General features: G+C 41.5%; 1 protein-coding gene across 1 annotated transcript in view; it reads right to left on the minus strand.

Annotated features, from left to right (window-relative positions):
- The window catches only part of SMARCA2 (SWI/SNF related, matrix associated, actin dependent regulator of chromatin, subfamily a, member 2), a 299,308-nt gene extending 294,301 nt beyond the window's left edge, over positions 1-5,007 (minus strand). Inside the window, exon 1 of the mRNA XM_044272604.1 lies at positions 4,710-5,007. The gene's annotated coding sequence lies outside the window, so the exon portion shown is untranslated. The remainder of the gene's footprint in view (positions 1-4,709) is intronic.
- Between the last annotated feature and the right edge of the window lie 14,666 nt (positions 5,008-19,673).

The following is a 19,673-nucleotide window of genomic DNA, read 5'->3' on the forward strand; positions in this document are numbered from 1 at the left end:
TTTGGAACATTCTTAAAAAGAAGAATGAGCTCAGCAACACCAAAAGACCACAGAAAACAACTGTGGTGGATGACCAAAGAATTCTTTCCCTGGTGAAGAAAACACCCTTTACAACTGTTGGCCAGATCAAGAACACTCTCCAGGAGGTAGGTGTATGTGTGTCAAAGTCAACAATCAAGAGAAGACTTCTCCAGAGGGAATACAGAGGGTTCACCACAAGATGTAAACCATTGGTGAGCCTCAAATACAGGAAGGCCAGATTAGAGTTTGCCAAACGACAACTAAAAAAGCCTTCACAGTTCTGGAACAACATCCTATGGACAGATGAGACCAAGATAACTTGTACCAGAGTGATGGGAAGAGAAGAGTATGGAGAAGGAAAGGAACTGCTCATGATCCTAAGCATACCACCTCCTCAGTGAAGCATGGTGGTGGTAGTGTCATGGCGTGGGCATGTATGGCTGCCAATGGAACTTGTTCTCTTATATTTATTGATGATGTGACTGCTGACAAAAGCAGCAGGATGAATTCTGAAGTGTTTCGGGCAATATTATATGCTCATATTCAGCCAAATGCTTCAGAACTCATTGGATGGCGCTTCACAGTGCAGATGGACAATGACCCAAAGCATACTGGAAAAGCAACCAAAGAGTTTTTTAAGAGAAAGAAGTGGAATGTTATGCAATGGCCAAGTCAATCACCTGACCTGAATCCGGTTGAGCATGAATTTCACTTGCTGAAGACAAAACTGAAGGGAAAATGCCCCAAGAACAAGCAGGAACTGAAGACAGTTGCAGTAGAGGCCTAGCAGAGCATCACCAGGGATGAAACCCAGCGTCTGGTGATGTCTATGTGTTCCAGACTTCAGGATGTAATTGACTGCAAATGATTTGCAACCAAGTATTAGAAAGTGAAAGTTTGATTTATGATTATTATTCTGTCCCATTATTTTTGGTCATTTAACAAGTGGGAGGCATATATGCAAACTGTTGTAATTCTTACACCGTTCACCTGATTTGGATGTAAATACCCTCAAATTAAAGCTGACAGTCTGCAGTTAAAGCACATCTTGTTCGTTTCATTTCAAATCCATTGTGGTGGCGTATAGAGCCAAAAATGTTAGAATTGTGTCGGTGTCCCAATATTTATGGACCTGACTGTAGATATATTTTACTGGACAGATAGATAGGTTAGGCTACTTTCACACTTGCGTTTGGGGTTCCGCTTGTGAATTCCGTTTGAAGGCTCTCACAAGCGGCCCTGAACGGATCGGTACAGCTCCAATGCATTCTGAGTGGATGCGGATCCGCTCAGAATGCATCAGTCTGGCTCCGTTCCGCCTCCATTCCGCTCAGCAGGCGGACACCCGAACGCTGCTTGCAGCGTTTTCATGTCCGCCTGGCCGTGCAGAGCCAAACGGATCCGTCCAGACTTACAATGTAAGTCAATAGGGACGGATCCGTTTGTCGTTGACACAATATGGTGCAATTTCAAACGGATCCGTCCCCCATTGACTTTCAATGCAAAGTCAGGACGGATCAGTCTGACTAACAATCAGACTACTTTCTGAAATATAATGCAGACGGATCCGTTCTGAACGGATACCATCGTTTGCATTATAGGAGCGGATCCGTCTGTGCAGAGACCAGACGGATCCGCTCTGAACGCAAGTGTGAAAGTAGCCTTAGATGGACAGATAGATATATTGGGTGGACAGATTGGTTAGATGGATAGATATTAGATAGATTAGATAGATAGATAGATAGATATAAATAGATTAGATGGATAGATTAGATGGACAGATAGACGGGCAGATAGATTCGATTGACATATAGATTAGATGGCTAGACATTAGTTAGGTTAGATGGACAGATATATTAGATGGCTAGACAGATTAAATGGATAGATAGATTAGATGAACAGATAAATTAGATGGATAGATTATATGGACAGATATATTAGATGGACATATAGATTAGATTAATAGACATTAGATAGGTTAGATGGATAGATTAGGGTACTTTCACACTTGCGGCAGATTGATCCTGCGGATCCGGCAATCTGCATGCAAACGGACAGCATTTGTAGACGGATCCTGAAGTTGATCCGTCTCACAAATGCATTGCAAGAATGGATCCGTTTCTCCGGATGTCATCCGGAAAAACTGATCTGTTATATATTTTTTTTACATTTTTACCGCATGCGCAGACCGGAAGGACGGATCCGGCATTGCAGTATTTTTATTGCACGATCCGGCATTCCGGCAACTGATCCGGAATTTTGGACTAAGATAATACATGCTGCGGTATTTCCTCCGTCCAAAACGCCGTTCGGTGACTGAACTGAAAACATCCTGATGCATCCTGAACGGATTGCTCTCCATTCAGAATGCATGGGGATATGCCTGATCAGTTGTTTTCTGGTATTGAGCCCCTAGGACGGAACTCAGTGCCGGAAAAGAATAAAGCTAGTGTGAAAGTAGCCTTAGATAGATAAATTAGATGGATAGGTTATATATATATATATATATATATATAGATTAGATGGATAGGTTATATATATATATATATATATATATATATATATAGATTAGATGGATAGGTTAGATACATATAGATTAGATGGATAGGTTAGATATATATATATAGATTAGATGGATAGGTTAGATACATATAGATTAGATGGATAGGTTAGATATATATATATAGATTAGATGGATAGGTTAGATACATATAGATTAGATGGATAGGTTAGATATATAGATAGATTAGATGGATAGGTTAGATATATATATAGATTAGATGGATAGGTTAGATATATATATATATATATATATATATATATATATATATATATATATATATATAGATTAGATGGATAGGTTAGATATATAGATAGATTAGATGGATAGGTTAGATACATATAGATTAGATGGAAAGGTTAGATATATACCGTAGATAGATTAGATGGATAGGTTAGATATATAGATAGATTAGATGGATAGGTTAGATATATAAATAGATTAGATGGATAGGTTAGATACATATAGATTAGATGGATAGGTTAGATATATAGATAGATTAGATGGATAGGTTAGATATATAAATAGATTAGATGGATAGGTTAGATACATATAGATTAGATGGATAGGTTAGATATATAGATAGATTAGATGGATAGGTTAGATATATAGATAGATTAGATGGATAGGTTAGATATATAGATAGATTAGATGGATAGGTTAGATATATAGATAGATTAGATGGATAGGTTAGATACATATAGATTAGATGGATAGGTTAGATACATATAGATTAGATGGATAGGTTAGATATATAGATCAGATGGACAGATAGGTTAGATATATAGATAGATCAGATGGACAGATAGGTTAGACAGATAGAGTAGATGGATAGATAGATTAGATGCAGGGACGGACTGGGAACTTAGTGGCCATGGAAAAAATACTAAAAGTGGCCCTGTTTTGTTGTTGGGTCCAAACTGATGGAAGGCAGGACCAGCAGTACCATACTATGGCACATTATACCACCCCAACAGAGCCAAATACCACTGTCCATCACAACATACTGCCAGCAGCACAAAATACATCCCCCAAAACTTCCACTGGCCGGCTGTGAGGAGGGCTCAGGTAGCCCCCTGGGCATCGGCCATCCGGGAAATTTCCCTGTAAGGTCTATGGCCAATCCGCCCCTGATTAGATGGATAGATAGATAGATAGAGTTGGACAGATAGATTAGATGAATATATTAGACGGATAGACATTAGCTAGGTTAGATGGACAGACATAGATTGAATGGATAGATAATATGGACATATAGATTAGATGGATATATTACATGGACATATAGATTAGATGGAGATATAGGTTAGATGGGTAGATAGATTAGATGGATAGACATTAGCTAGGTTAGATGGACAGACATAGATTAGATGGACAGACATATAGATTACATGGATAGGTTAGATGGACATATAGATTACATGGCTAGATTATATGGACATATAGATTACATGGATAGATTATATGGACATATAGATTACATGGATAGATTAGATGGACATATAGATTACATGGGTAGATTAGATGGACATATAGATTAGATGGAGATATAGGTTAGATGGGTAGATAGATTAGATGGATAGACATTAGCTAGGTTAGATGGACAGACATATAGATTACATGGATAGGTTAGATGGACATATAGATTAGATGGACATATAGATTAGATGGATGGATTAGATGGATAGATTAGATGGGCAGATGAATTAGATGGACAGACATAGATTACATGTATAGATTAGATTGACAGACATGGATTAGATGGATAGATTAGATGGGCAGATAGGTTAGATGGATGGCTGGACCTAGTGAGGGGCTGCAGGCAGCAGTCCCCTGTGTGACAGCTCAGCTCCAGCGACTCCCGCACACTCCATGGCCGGCTCCTCTGCTTACCGTGTGGTGAATAATGAGGATAATGAAACAATCTGCCAACTTCATTGTCTCCTCCCTGAAAACTTCACTGCCAGCGAAATGCGTAGTGCAGGGACAATGTGCCGAGCCTTCAGCACCCAGGACCACAGCACCCATCATCCACCCGCCCTCCACCCCTCACGGCCGCGCACACACAAACCACAGGTAACGAGGAATCACAAGCAAACTTCAAAGCAATGCCCGTCACCCGCCTCACCAAGGGTTAACCGCAATGCACCGCAGCAGGCTGGCGGTAAACGGAGAAGAAGCCGGCTGAGGTCGGAGGACGCCAGAGACGGACCGGCTCCTCCTGAAGGACGGGGAGAGGAGTCCTGTCCCCCTCACAGGAGGAGGGGAGGCGCGGGCGCTGTCCTTGTCACTGGTCAGTGCCACCTTTTGACCAGCCCGTATGTGCTTGTCACCGCCGCAGACGCGCCGTCATTCGCAGGGGCTGTAGCTCTCCATGGCAGCCGGGCCATGAGATCATTATCCGGATCATGGCCTCTTCCCCTCCCGCTCAATCCTTCTGCCAACTCCTCCTCCCAAGTCCTTCTTGGTTTTATTTTTAATCCTGCTGTCTGGAGTTTTCCTCGGCGCTGCCACTTCCCCCGTGCCCAGGGTGCCAGCACCACACCTCCTCCGTACTTTCCACTCACCTGCTGCCACCAGCCCTACAGCAAGGGGCATTACTTCCCATTCTGTGTATGTGTAGGAAATGCTTCCCTCTCCATGATACCCGAGATGTAGACAGCCTAGCAACACCAGAGGTACCCCAGGGGCTCAGGCAGGAGGAGAACCGCTTTCCTCGTAAGCAGGGGGGCACAACCTTTTTGGTCTGGGGGCCGCATTGTCACAGCGCACTATTTCAAGGGGCGCCAAAAAAAAGTTAATCAGCGCTTGTTTGCATCAGCCTATTACACAGGCACATTCACTTCTATCTATTCCTGATTACACGTGAGATGTGCTGACGATAATTGTACATCTTTTATTCTAATAAAATATGCAAATCAGCGACAAACGAGCGATTCCTTGTTTATCAGCTGATCAGCGGCCCATTATCAGGAATGAACGCTCCTATGATCACTTGTTCCCAGTAACTGTCCTGAATACCGCGCCGTGTAACGGGGGCTTAGAGATTTCCTGGTATTCACAAATGAGCGCTTTCCTTCCCTGCAGAGGACGGCGCTCACTGGTTATTACCGCCTCCTGCACCCCCAGATATACTGTAGGTGCCCTGCAATAACCAGAAAGCACTTTCCCTGAAGGCTCACGGCCATTGTTGTAGTCCGCATCTGAGCCGCATTTTTTTATGGAGCTTGGATGTAGACCCATTCACTCCATGTGCTGTCCGCATCCGTGACTCCGTTCTGCAAAATGCAGAACACACATGGCTGTTGTCCTGAGGACCAAAGGTACGGTCGTGTGTGAGAGGCCTTACTAGCCAGGAAAGCACTTATTGGTTAACCCTTTAATGACCACCCCTTAAAGACCTCCGCCGTACATATAAGTCCGGTCCCCAAACATGGCGCCTGCTCGCGCGTGCTGCGGTTGCCATAGCCATGGGGTTTCTGCTATTTTACATTTTACCCTTCAGATGCCGTGGTCAAATGTGACCATGGCATCTGATCAGTCCTGAAGCGGAAGTTGGGCGCTTCCGCTCCGGTAACAGCGTTTCCCGACTGAGATTGGGGAACCTGTTGCATCGCTGAAATACACCAAAGCCTCAAGCAGGCTTCGGTGTCTATTTCAGGAATATACCAATACAGGCCACTAGTTGGCAGCATTGTATTGTTATAGTGCAAATGAAGTGTTCAATGATTGCTATTTAGCCATCAATGAACAATCTAATAATTGTCAGTTATTGTCACCCAAGGTGACTTAAAAAAAAGTTTATATAGTTTTGCAGCACTGTATGTTCCCCAAGAGGTCTTCAAAAGACCTTTTTTTTTTTTTTTTTGCCCCAGTTACAGGGAAAACCAGCCTGCTGAGGGGGGCTTTGTACAGGGCAGAGCTGGTTAGGCTCTGCAGTCCTCTGCCCCTGACACCTGGCGATCACGTGATCGCCGGGTCTAAACTGCACAGCGCGCTGCTCACCTGTGTGAGGAGAAGGCAGAAGTGCTGATACACTGCTTCTGCCTTCTCTTCGGGTCTCGTGCTGTCTCTGACAGCTGGGGACCCATCCTGCTACGGAGCAGGAGCTGTGACCCTGCAATTGTGCGACTCCGGGCAGAAACACAGCTGATCGCACGAGACGGGAGCCGCATGTTGTGCACCCCTGAAAGGCTCTTTTACATTGGATGATTCTCGGGAATAAACATTTGTGCCCCGTGTAACTTTCACACTCCAGCTGAGGATCTCAATACTGGAAAAAAAACGTCTCTGTGTAGTCCTCATGCATTGTGAATGGAAAGAGATCCTTTCAGGATGCCTTCCGTTCCGTCAGCATCCCGTTTTGTGACTGGACACACAACCGCTGCAAGCTGCAGTTTTGTGTCCAGTCATAAAAACGGATCCGGTACTGAAACAATGTAAGTCAATATTGACAGATTCATTTTAGGAGCCTAAAAAAACGGATTCGTCACCAATTGACTTTCAATGTATTTAGTGACAGATCCGTTTTTTTCCATTCTGATTTTACACAGCCGTATCCTAACGGAACGGATGCATCCTGATGTGCAAAATCAAAACAGATCCGTTTAATTCCGGTATTGAGATCCTCTGCCAGATTTCAATACCGAAATTAACAACGCAACAGTGAAAGTAGCCTAAATGAGCTGCCAATCATACTATCATCGGGTGAAAACATTGTTGACGTGAACATCAAAAAAATCATAACTTCTGGGCAGCATATGTCCTGTGTAATTGGTGATCTGCTGCAAAAACATGGAATCTGTATTGGGGAAAGAAATCAGAGTAGCAATCGCTTATGCCCATACAGTGGAAGCGATTTCTGCTCCATGTAACTATCCTGATAATTGCCTGTTCATTCAGCTTATGTAACGGGGCCTTAAAGGGGATTTCCAGAATTTTCATATTGATGACCTGTTCTCAGGATAGGTCATCAATATGATATCAGCAGGGGCCCGACCACCGATCAGCTGTTTGAGGAAGCTGCTGCCTCCTCACAGTTTACTGAACACAGTGCCATCTGATTGATAGCGGTATCACAGCTCATCCCTATTCACTTAAAATGTAGTGCAATCTGACAGCACCATGTTATAGAGCAGGAGAAGCTGATTGATATACAGTGGGATGCGAAAGTTTGGGCAACCTTGTTAATCGTCATGATTTTCCTGTATAAATCGTTGGTTGTTACGATAAAAAATGTCAGTTAAATATATCATATAGGAGCCACACACAGTGATATTTGAGAAGTGAAATGAAGTTTATTGGATTTACAGAAAGTGTGCTATAATTGTTTAAACATTAGGCAGGTGCATACATTTGGGCACCACAAAAATGAAATGAAATCAATATTTAGTAGATCCTCCTTTTGCAGAAATCACAGCCTCTAAACGCTTCCTGTAGGTTCCAATGAGAGTCTGGATTCTGGTTGAAGGTATTTTGGACCATTCCTCTTTACAAAACATCTTTAGTTCATTCAGGTTTGATGGCTTCCGAGCATGGACAGCTCTCTTTAAGTCACTCCACAGATTTTCAATTATATTCAGGTCTGGGGACTGAGATGGCTATTCCAGAACGTTGTACTTGTTCCTCTGCATAAATGCCTTAGTGGATTTTGAGCAGTGTTTAGGGTCGTTGTCTTCAGCTTTGTCACTGATTCCTGGACAGTGGTCTCCATAATCTGCTGATACTGAGTGGAATCCATGCGTCCCTCAACTTTGACAAGATTCCCAGTCCCTGCACTGGCCACACAGCCCCACAGCATGATGGAACCACCACCATATTTTACTGTAGGTAGCAGGTGTTTTTCTTGGAATGCTGTGTTCTTTTTCCTCCATGCATAACGCCCCTTGTTATGGCCAAATAACTCAATTTTAGTTTCATCAGTCCACAGCACCTTATTCCAAAATGAAGCTGGCTTGTCCAAATGTGTAGTAGAAAAGATTGTAGCCAGCTCACCTTCCGATCCTGTGTGACGGTGCACGGGGCGGACTCAAGCCAGTCCAAAGGTAAATACACAAGTAGAAAAAGGCTCCGGCACCAGAAGGACGTAGTGAAAAATCCCGGTCTTTATTTTTGTCACCACAATACAGGTACAACCAGCAACAGTGACACTGAAACCCACTTATCCCCACGATCTACGCGTTTCAAACAGTGTTGTTCTTAGTCATGATCTGAGGAGTCTGGCGTGTACCGGGCTGAAATAAGGTTCACCCCCAAGACATCCGCCCATAAGGGAGGGATCTCAAAAACTGGGGCAAGCCAAAAATCAGTCCGGTAAACGCGAGACACCTGTGCAAACGAATTCACCTGTGACATATAAGAATCTACATACCCCACAGTGTTACAACATATGATACAACGTATATGCAATATAATAAAAAATGTAGTTACTCTCTTCCGAAAAAAAGGGAATATATACATATAATTCATGATTTGGCAACCCCACATGGTATATATATATATATATATATATATATATATATATGCACAGACAAAATTCACATAGGACGGGACTGATGGTTTTTCCATAGTTCTGTAGTATTGATGCCCGAGTTCACCATATTCTTTGAGATTAAACATAGATGAAATTCTGAACTGATCACTCTCTGTGAACCGACGCAAGCTGTGAACAAGCGCCAAAGTTCATACACAGGGAGTGATCAGACACATTGTGATGACTATGGCGAACTCGGAGGCCAACAATCAGACTAACATTTCACCAAATTTATCTTCTGTCTCTTACATTTATCTATTGGGAAAACGCTTCATGTGACTTATGTTGTACACTCCAAAAGACAGGCCGATCCATGAGTAAGCCAGCATGTTATCCTATTATAGTGTGGTCTTATGTTGTCTAACAATCATAGAGGAAGACCGCATAATAAAGGCTGGGACAAAATCTGTAGATATTATATGTTTGTGCATATTTTAAAGGCAAGTAAATATTATATATTTCATTTTTGTTACCTATAATTTTTGTCTTGATTAAATTACACTGTCAACTTGGTATATTCTATTTTAAGCTGAAATTTAATTTATTGAAAGTTTGTACATATTTTTTTGGTGTTATTGTTGCTGTCATTTGTTTCCCACTATTTCTATATCTGTATCCTCATACCATATGTCATTCATGTATGTTTTAATATTCTAAATATCTATCCAGAAAAAATTCTGGGAATATCAGATGAGGAACATAGAAAAGAAAATTAGGAAGGCAGCAACATGTGATATGTCTGTCTTTCAGTTTGCCAATTACCATGGTAAATTCACATGTGTACTGGGGCGCATAATTCAATTAAAATGCGGGGCAGCACAAACATGCCATCACAGTAGCAGTATCTTAAATAGGTCATATATGACCACCATGAGGAAAAGCCTCATAATTATATAATGTCAGACCTATATAATAATCATAGGGGGTTCCAATCATGTCTTTCGGAGAGAGTACATACATGTAATTAAAAATAACCATAAGATAAAAACTATATGGGTATGTGTAAAAGCAAGGCGAAACCTAGGTAATGCTGCATGTAAATATTAGTACAGATACATTAATTCTTTTTTGAAATTAAGACCGTATGGGACTCTTGTATTGAGTCTCCAGATCCAAAACGCCTCTCTAAGGAGGATTTTTTTGTTTGATATTGCCACCTCTCTGAGATAAAGTGACCCGTTCAAAAGCAAAAGTACTAAATGTGTCTATATTACGATTGTGTGCATCTATAAAATGTCTATAATTGTCCAAATGTGCTTTAGCCCACCTCAAGCGGCACTTTTTGTGCTGTGGGCGGAGAAAAGGCTTCCTCTGCATCACTCTCGCATACAACGAACGATGCACAGTGACTCCATCTGCAGCAAGATGATGTTGTAGGTCTTTGGTGCTGGTCTGTGGGTTGACTCTGACTGTTCTCACCATTCGTCGCTTCTGTCTATCCGAGATTTTTCGTGGTCTGCCACTTCGAGCCTTAACTTGAACTGAGCCTGTGGTCTTCCATTTCCTCAATATGTTCCTAACTGTGGAAACAGACAGCTGAAATCTCTGAGACAGCTTTCTGTATCCTTCCCCTAAACCATGATGGTGAACAATCTTTGTCTTCAGGTCATTTGAGAGTTGTCCTGAGACCCCCATGTTGCTACTCTTCAGAGAAAATTAAGAGGAGGGAAACTTACAATTGACCCCCTTAAATACTCTTTCTCATAATTGGATTCACCTGTGTATGTAGGTCAGGGGTCACTGAGCTTACCAAGCCAATTTGAGTTCCAATATTTAGTTCTAAAGGTTTTGGAATCAATAAAATGACAACAGTGCCCAAATTTATGCACCTGCCTAATTTTGTTTAAACAATTATATCACACTTTGTGTAAATCCAATAAACTTAATTTCACTTCTCAAATATCACTGTGTGTCTCCTATATGATATATTTCACTGACATTTTTTATCGTAACAACCAACGATTTATACAGGGAAATCATGACGATTAACAAGGTTGCCCAAACTTTTGCATCCCACTGTATAGTTTTGTGCGAAAAGATTCAGAAAAACCTGTGATTTAGGCTACTTTCACACTTGCGCTTGATCGGATCCGTTCTGAACGGATCCGATCATATTAATGCAGACGGAGGCTCCGTTCAGTACGGATCCGTCTGCATTAATAACTTAGAAAAAATTCTAAGTGTGAAAGCAGCCTGAGCGGATCCGTTCAGACTTTCAATGTAAAGTCAATGGGGGACGGATCCGCTTGAAGATTGAGCCATAGGGTGACATCTTCAAGCGGATCCGTTCCCATTGACTTACATTGTAAGTCTGAACGGATCCGCTCGCCTCCGCACGGCCAGGCGGACAGCTGAACGCTGCAAGCATTGTTCAGCTGTCCGCCTGTCCGTGCGGAGGCGAGCGGAGCGGAGGCTGAACGCCGCCAGACTGATGCAGTCTGAGCGGATCCGCTCCATTCAGACTGCATCAGGGCTGGACGGAGGCGTTTGGGTCCGCTCGTGAGCTCCTTCAAACGGAGCTCACGAACGGACCCATGAACGCTAGTGTGAAAGTAGCCTTATACATTTACATCTCTGCTTTTTACGCTTTCTGTGAATACCTATCTGTACAGGAGAGAGGGGTTATTAGTGATTTATAGCACTGCGTGCATAAAGAGATATCTGCCAGTCAATTATAGTTGTACACAGGGGAGGTGTTATCAGTGATTGATAGCATTCTCTGTGTAAGTGTGTATACATAGATAGCTGTCAGTTACTGATAGTTGTACACAGGGGAGGTGTTATCAGTGATTGATAGCATTCTCTGTGTAAGTGTGTATACATAGATAGCTGTCAGTTACTGATAGTTGTACACAGGGGAGTTGTTATCAGTGATTGATAGCATTTTCTGTGTGTGTATACATAGATAGCTGTCAGTCACTGATAGTTGTATACAGGGGAGGTGTTATCAGTGATTGATAGCATTCTCTGTGTAAGTGTGTATACATAGATAGCTGTCAGTCACTGATAGCTGTACACATGGGAGGTTATATCAGTGATTAATAGCATTCTCTATGTAAGTGTGTATACATAGGTAACTGTCAGTCACTGATAGTTGTACATGAGGGAGGTGTTATCAGTGATTGACAGCATTCTCTGTGTAAGTGTGTATACATACAGTTGTGTTCAAAATTATTCAACCCCCAATGCTGTAAAGGGTTTTAGGGAATTTAGTGTACATTTGTAATTGTGTTCAGAATGAAATCTTACAAGGACTTTTTGAAGAACAAAATGCAACTAAAATGACATCAATTGTTTTTGTAATACAGCATTAAATGTTTTTTTGTGTGATTTCTTCATTGACACAATTATTCAACCCCTTAAAGACTACCACTCTTAAGAACAGAGGTTCATTCAAGTGTTTTCGATCAGGTATTGAAAACACCTGTGAATGTCAAGGATCAGCAATCAAGCATAATAAGCACCAATTAGGCAGATTTAAAAGGACTGTGATACTCAGCTCCTTCTAGACATTTACTGGTGTGTTTACAAACATGGTGAAGTCAAGAGAATGGTCCAGGAAGACAAGAGAAGAGGTGATTTCTCTTCACAGGAAGGGCAATGGCTATAAGAAGATTGCAAAGATGTTAAACATACCAAGAGACACCATAGGAAGCATCATTCGCAAATTCAAGGCAAAGGGCACTGTTGAAACGCTACCTGGTCGTAGCAGAAAGAAGATGCTGACTTCAACTGCTGTGCGCTACCTGAAGCGCAAAGTGGAGAAAAGTCCCCGTGTGACTGCTGAGGAACTGAAAAAAGATTTGTCAGATGTGGGTACTGAAGTTTCAGCTCAGACAATAAGGCGCACACTGTGAGTTTCAGCTCAGACAATAAAGCTCAGACAATAAGGCGCACACTAATAAAGGCCTCCATGCCAGAACTCCCAGGCGCACCCCCTTGCTGTCTCCAAAGAATAAGAAGAGTCGACTGCAGTATGCCAAAAATCATGTGGACAAACCACAAAAGATTTGGGATAGTGTTCTGTGGACTGATAAAACAAAATTAGAACTGTTTGGGCCCATGGATCAACGCTATGTTTGGAGGAGGAAGAACAAGGCCTATGAAGAAAAGAACACCTTGCCTACTGTGAAGCATGGTGGGGGGTCAATCATGCTTTGGGGATGTTTTGCTTCTACAGGTACAGGGAAGCTTCAGCGTGTGCAAGGTACCATGAATTCTCATCAGTACCAGGAGATATTGGATGAAAATGTGATGCAGTCCGTCACAAACCTGAGGCTTGGGAGACGTTGGACCTTTCAACAGGACAATGATCCCAAGCATACCTCCAAGTCCACTGAGCATGGTTGCAGATTAAAGGCTGGAACATTTTGAAGTGGCCATCACAGTCACCAGACTTAAATCCAATTGAGAACCTCTGGTGGGACTTAAAGAAAGCAGTTGCAGCGCGCAAGCCTAAGAATGTGACTGAACTGGAGGCTTTTGCCCATGAAAAATGGGCGAAGATACCCGTAGATCACTGCAAGACACTTGTGTCAAGCTATGCTTCACGTTTAAAAGCTGTTATAACTGGAAAAGGATGTTGTACTAAGTACTAAGATTGAATGTCACTTGGGGGTTGAATAAAACTGATAATGATGTGAGCACAGAAAAGACATTGGTGGTTATTTCATTATAAATGTTATGTTATATTTGTCTGACTTACAAGTGCCTGTTTGATTTAACTGAAAACAAGATGACTGAAATGATCAAAATCAATGTCAAACTGGCCAAAACATTCAATTTCAGTGGGGGTTGAATAATTTTGAACGCAACTGTAGATAGCTGTCAGTCACTGATAGCTGTACATGGGGGAGGTGTTATCAGTGATTGATAGCATTGTGTATATATGTGTACATAGAGAAATATCTGTCAGTCACTGATAGCCCCTCCTCCCTGTACTGATAGCACTTCACAGGACCTGGAAAAAGCAGAGATGTAAAGATCATAGGTTTTACTGAATGTTTCCCCACAAAACTCTTTATCAATCTGCTTATCTTCTCCTGGTCTATAACATGGTGCTGTCAGATTGCACTGTACTTTGTGGTGATAGGCCCTCTTTAACAGATGCTACCACCAGCCTGACCAATGGCAGTTTCTGCAACTGAACAGACCCCATTATAGTCAGGGCCAGGGGTGTCCATTCAGGACCTTTTGCCTCACTTATGTATTACACGTTCAGGACCTTGGACGAGAATGCTTGTCCTAACTTGCAGGTACTTCATGCACTGCATTCTCGTCCTGCAGTTAAACTGTCACTGTGAGTAAACACACAGTGTCAGAATAGGGACAACGGCTGTTACAGACAGCCGATTGGTCACAACACCTATGACAGAGACAGTCACAACTGTCTGACGATCGCTATGATTGGTCAGTCAATCCAGACTGGCCAATCACAGCTAAAGGCGCCTATTTCAACTCTGATCTCCTCAGTTTTGTCATTACTGTGACAGTGCTGAGGAGATCGAGAGTGTGTGCTATATCCTCAGCAGTACACTCCTAATTGCGGAGAAGATCGCTGCTGCAGCCTGACATCCCCCCTCTAGCCCCCCACCTTGCAGCGCTGAGGAGATCAGAGCTGTGGATTAACCTGCCCTTCCCCCTTAGCTGCAGTTAACCCCATCAGCTGCACTCAGTCCCCCTCAGACACCAATACCCCTTCCCTAGTGCTGTGTGACCATTAAATAAAAGGCAGGAAGCTGTAAGTGTATTACATTGAGTAATACACTTACAGCCAATGCATCACTATACAGAAGTATTGTAAAGGGGATCAGACCCCCAAAAGTGGAATTCCCAGAGTGGGACAAAAAAATTTAGTGAAAAAAAAGTAAAAAAAATATAGTTTTACCAAAAAATGTAAGTTTCAAGTAAAAAAAAAAGCGTCCTTTTCCCAAAATAAAGTAAAATGTAAAAAAATTAAAAATAGGGAAAGAAAGAAAAGTAGACATATTAGGTATCGCCGTGTCCGTATTGACCGGCTCTATAAAAATACCTCATGACCTAACCTCTCAGATGAACACCGTAAGAAAATAAAAATAAAAACAGTGTCAAAAAAGCAATTTCAGAAAAATCTGAAAAATTGTAATAGCAAGTCATATGCACCCCAAAATAGTGCCAATCAAACCGTCATCTCATCCTGCAAAAATGATACCCTACCTAAGACAATCACCCCAAAAAAAAACTATGTCTCTCAGACTAATAAGACACTAAAACATGATTTTTCTTTTGTTTCAAAAATGTTATTATTGTGTAAAACTTAAATAAATAAAAATTGACATATTAGGTATCACCGCGTCTGTAACAACCTGCTCTATAAATATACCACATGACCTAACCCCTAAAAAACGGTGTCAAAAAAGCAATTTTTTTGTCACTCTACATCACAAAAAGTGTAATAGCAAGCGATCAAAAAGTTATATGCAACCCAAAATAGTGCCAATCAATCCGTCATCTCATCCTGTAAACAATTAGACCCTACCTAAGACAATCGCCCCCCAAAAAAAAACATGTCTCTCAGACTATTGAGACACTAAAACATGATTTTTTTTGTTTCAAAAATTTTGTTATTGTGTAAAACTTAAATAAATAAAATAAAGTATACATATTAGGTATCGCCGCGTCCGTAAGAACTTGCTGTATAAAAATATCACATGACCTAACCACTCAGGTGAACACCATAAAAAAATATTAAATAAAGAGTGTTTAAAAAAAGCAATTTTTTGTCACCTTACATCACAAAAAATATAATACCAAGCGATCAAAAAGTCATATGCACCCTAAAATAGTACCAATCAAACCGTCATCTTATACCGAAAAAAATAAAAACTGCTTTATTATGTAAAACTGAAACAAACAACCCAAAAAAGTTTGTCATATTTAGTATTGTCGCGTTCATAACAATCTGCTGTATAAAAATTCCACATGATCTAACCTGTCAGATGAACATTGTAAATAACAAAATATACAAACGGTGCCAAAACAGCTATTTTTTGTTACCTTGCCTCACTAAAAGTGTAATATAGAGCAACCAAAAATCACATGTACCCTAAAATAGTACCAACAAAACTTCCACCTTATCCCATAGTTTCCAAAATGGCATTATATTTTGCAGTTTTTACTCTAGGGGTTCATCAGGGGTTCTTCAAATGTGACATGGCAACTTAAAGGGACACTGACAGGCCCAAAAAGCATATTTAGGGGTATATTTGACAGTATAGGTCTTATAAAGGGTATTAGAATCATCTAAGTATCCCCCCTGTCCGCCTCATAAATACAGTAATCTGAAATTTTATAACCTGCTTTCCTGGTGTTCAATCTGCCCAAGGGGCGGTGCTTCATATCAACTTGCGCCCAGCCAGCCTCGCCACAACTGCCGTTTGAAGCGCCGCCCAGCTCATCAATATTCACTGAGCTGGGAGGCTACTCTGAAGCGCTGTACTAAGTGTGAAAGTAGCCTGAGCGGATCCGTTCAATGGTCAATGGTGTCATCTTCAAGCGGATCCGTCCCCATTGACTTCCATTATGAGTCGGAACGGATCCGCTCGCCTCTGCACGGCCAGGCGGACACCCGAACGCTGCTTGCAGCGTTCAGGTGTCCGCTCACTGAGCGGAGCAGAGGCTGAACGCCGCCAGACGGATGCATTCTCAGTGGATCCGCCTCCACTGAGAATGCATTAGGGCCAGACAGCTGCGTTCATGGCCGCTCGTGAGCCCCTTCAAACGGAGCTCACGAGCAGACACCTGAACGCAGGTGTGAAAGGAGCCAAAGCCATCTAACATCCCAAAAGAAGAACATTTAATGTACAAAATGATCCAAACATGAAGTAGAGATATGGGAGATGTAAGGTAAAAAAATATTTTATTTTAAAAGAAGAAAAATAGACATTTAGAAAATTGCGAATTTTTCAAAATATTTGGTAAATTTTGAATTTTTTTCTAAATAAAAATTAGATATTTTGACTCAAATTTACTACTGTCATAAAGTACAATATGTGTCTAGAAAACATTCTCAAAATTGCCTGGATAAGTAAAAGCGTTTCAAAGTTATTACAACATAAAGTGACACATGTCAGATTTGCAAAAAATGGCCTGGTTCTTAACGACTTCAGCCCCGCTAGGTGAAACCCCCTTCATGACCAGAGCACTTTTTACACTTCGGCACTACACTACTTTCACCGTTTATCGCTCGGTCATGCAACTTACCATACAAATGAATTTTACCTCCTTTTCTTCTCACTAATAGAGCTTTCATTTGGTGGTATTTCATTGCTGCTGGCATTTTTACTTTTTTTGTTATTAATCAAAATGTAACGATTTTTTTGCAAAAAAATGACATTTTTCACTTTCAGCTGTAAAATTTTGCAAAAAAAACGACATCCATATATAAATTTTTCGCCAAATTTATTGTTCTACATGTCTTTGATAAAAAAAAAATGTTTGGGCAAAAAAAAAAAATGGTTTGGGTAAAAGTTATAGCATTTACAAACTATGGTACAAAAATGTGAATTTCCGCTTTTTGAAACAGCTCTGACTTTCTGAGCACCTGTCATGATTCCTGAGGTTCTACAATGCCCAAACAGTAGAAAACCCCCACAAATGACCCCATTTCGGAAAGTAGACACCCTAAGGTATTCGCTGATGGGCATAGTGAGTTCATAGAACTTTTTATTTTTTGTCACAAGTTAGCGGAAAATGATGATTTTTTTTTTTTTTTTTTTTCTTACAAAGTCTCATATTCCACTAACTTGCGACAAAAAATAAAAAATTCTAGGAACTCGCCATGCCCCTCACGGAATACCTTGGGGTGTCTTCTTTCCAAAATGGGGTCACTTGTGGGGTAGTTATACTGCCCTGGCAATTTAGGGGCCCAAATGTGTGAGAAGAACTTTGCAATCAAAATCTGTAAAAAATGACCGGTGAAATCCGAAAGGTGCACTTTGGAATATGTGCCCCTTTGCCCACCTTGGCAGCAAAAAAGTGTGACACATCTGGTATCGCCGTACTCAGGGAAGTTGGGGAATGTGTTTTGGGGTGTCATTTTACATATACCCATGCTGGGTGAGAAAAATATCTTGGTCAAATGCCAACTTTGTATAAAAAAATGGGAAAAGTTGTCTTTTGCCAAGATATTTCTCTCATCCAGCATGGGTATATGTAAAATGACACCCCAAAACACATTCCCCAACTTCTCCTGAGTACGGCGATACCAGATGTGTCACACTTTTTTGCTGCCAAGGTGGGCAAAGGGGCACATATTCCAAAGTGCACCTTTCAGATTTTGCAGGGCATTTTTTACACATTTTGATTGCAAGGTACTTCTCACACATTTGGGCCCCTAAATTGCCAGGGCAGTATAACTACGCCACAAGTGACCCCATTTTGGAAAGAAGACACCCCAAGGTATTCCGTGAGGGGCATGGCGAGTTCCTAGAATTTTTTATTTTTTGTCACAAGTTAGCGGAAAATGATGATTTTTTTTTTTTCTCTTTTTTCCTTACAAAGTCTCATATTCCACTAACTTGCGACAAAAAATAAAAAATTCTAGGAACTCGCCATGCCCCTCACGGAATACCTTGGGGTGTCTTCTTTCCAAAATGGGGTCACTTGTGGCGTAGTTATACTGCCCTGGCAATTTAGGGGCCCATATGTGTGAGAAGTACTTTGCAATCAAAATCTGTAAAAAATGACCGGTGAAATCCGAAAGGTGCACTTTGGAATATGTGCCCCTTTGCCCACCTTGGCAGCAAAAAAGTGTGACACATCTGGTATCGCCGTACTCAGGAGAAGTTGGGGAATGTGTTTTGGGGTGTCATTTTACATATACCCATGCTGGGTGAGAAAAATATCTTGGTCAAATGCCAACTTTGTATAAAAAAATGGGAAAAGTTGTCTTTTGCCAAGATATTTCTCTCATCCAGCATGGGTATATGTAAAATGACACCCCAAAACACATTCCCCAACCTCTCCTGAGTACGGCGATACCAGATGTGTCACACTTTTTTGCTGCCAAGGTGGGCAAAGGGGCACATATTCCAAAGTGCACCTTTCAGATTTTGCAGGCCATTTTTTACACATTTTGATTGCAAGGTACTTCTCACACATTTGGGCCCCTAAATTGCCAGGGCAGTATAACTACGCCACAAGTGACCCCATTTTGGAAAGAAGACACCCCAAGGTATTCCGTGAGGGGCATGGCGAGTTCCTAGAATTTTTTATTTTTTGTCACAAGTTAGCGGAAAATTATGATTTTTTTTTCTTCTCTTTTTTCCTTACAAAGTCTCATATTCCACTAACTTGCGACAAAAAATAAAAAATTCTAGGAACTCGCCATGCCCCTCACGGAATACCTTGGGGTGTCTTCTTTCCAAAATGGGGTCACTTGTGGCGTAGTTATACTGCCCTGGCAATTTAGGGGCCCATATGTGTGAGAAGTACTTTGCAATCAAAATCTGTAAAAAATGACCGGTGAAATCCGAAAGGTGCACTTTGGAATATGTGCCCCTTTGCCCACCTTGGCATCAA

Source organism: Bufo gargarizans, chromosome 1, assembly GCF_014858855.1.
Source record: "Bufo gargarizans isolate SCDJY-AF-19 chromosome 1, ASM1485885v1, whole genome shotgun sequence".
Lineage (NCBI taxonomy): Eukaryota > Metazoa > Chordata > Amphibia > Anura > Bufonidae > Bufo > Bufo gargarizans.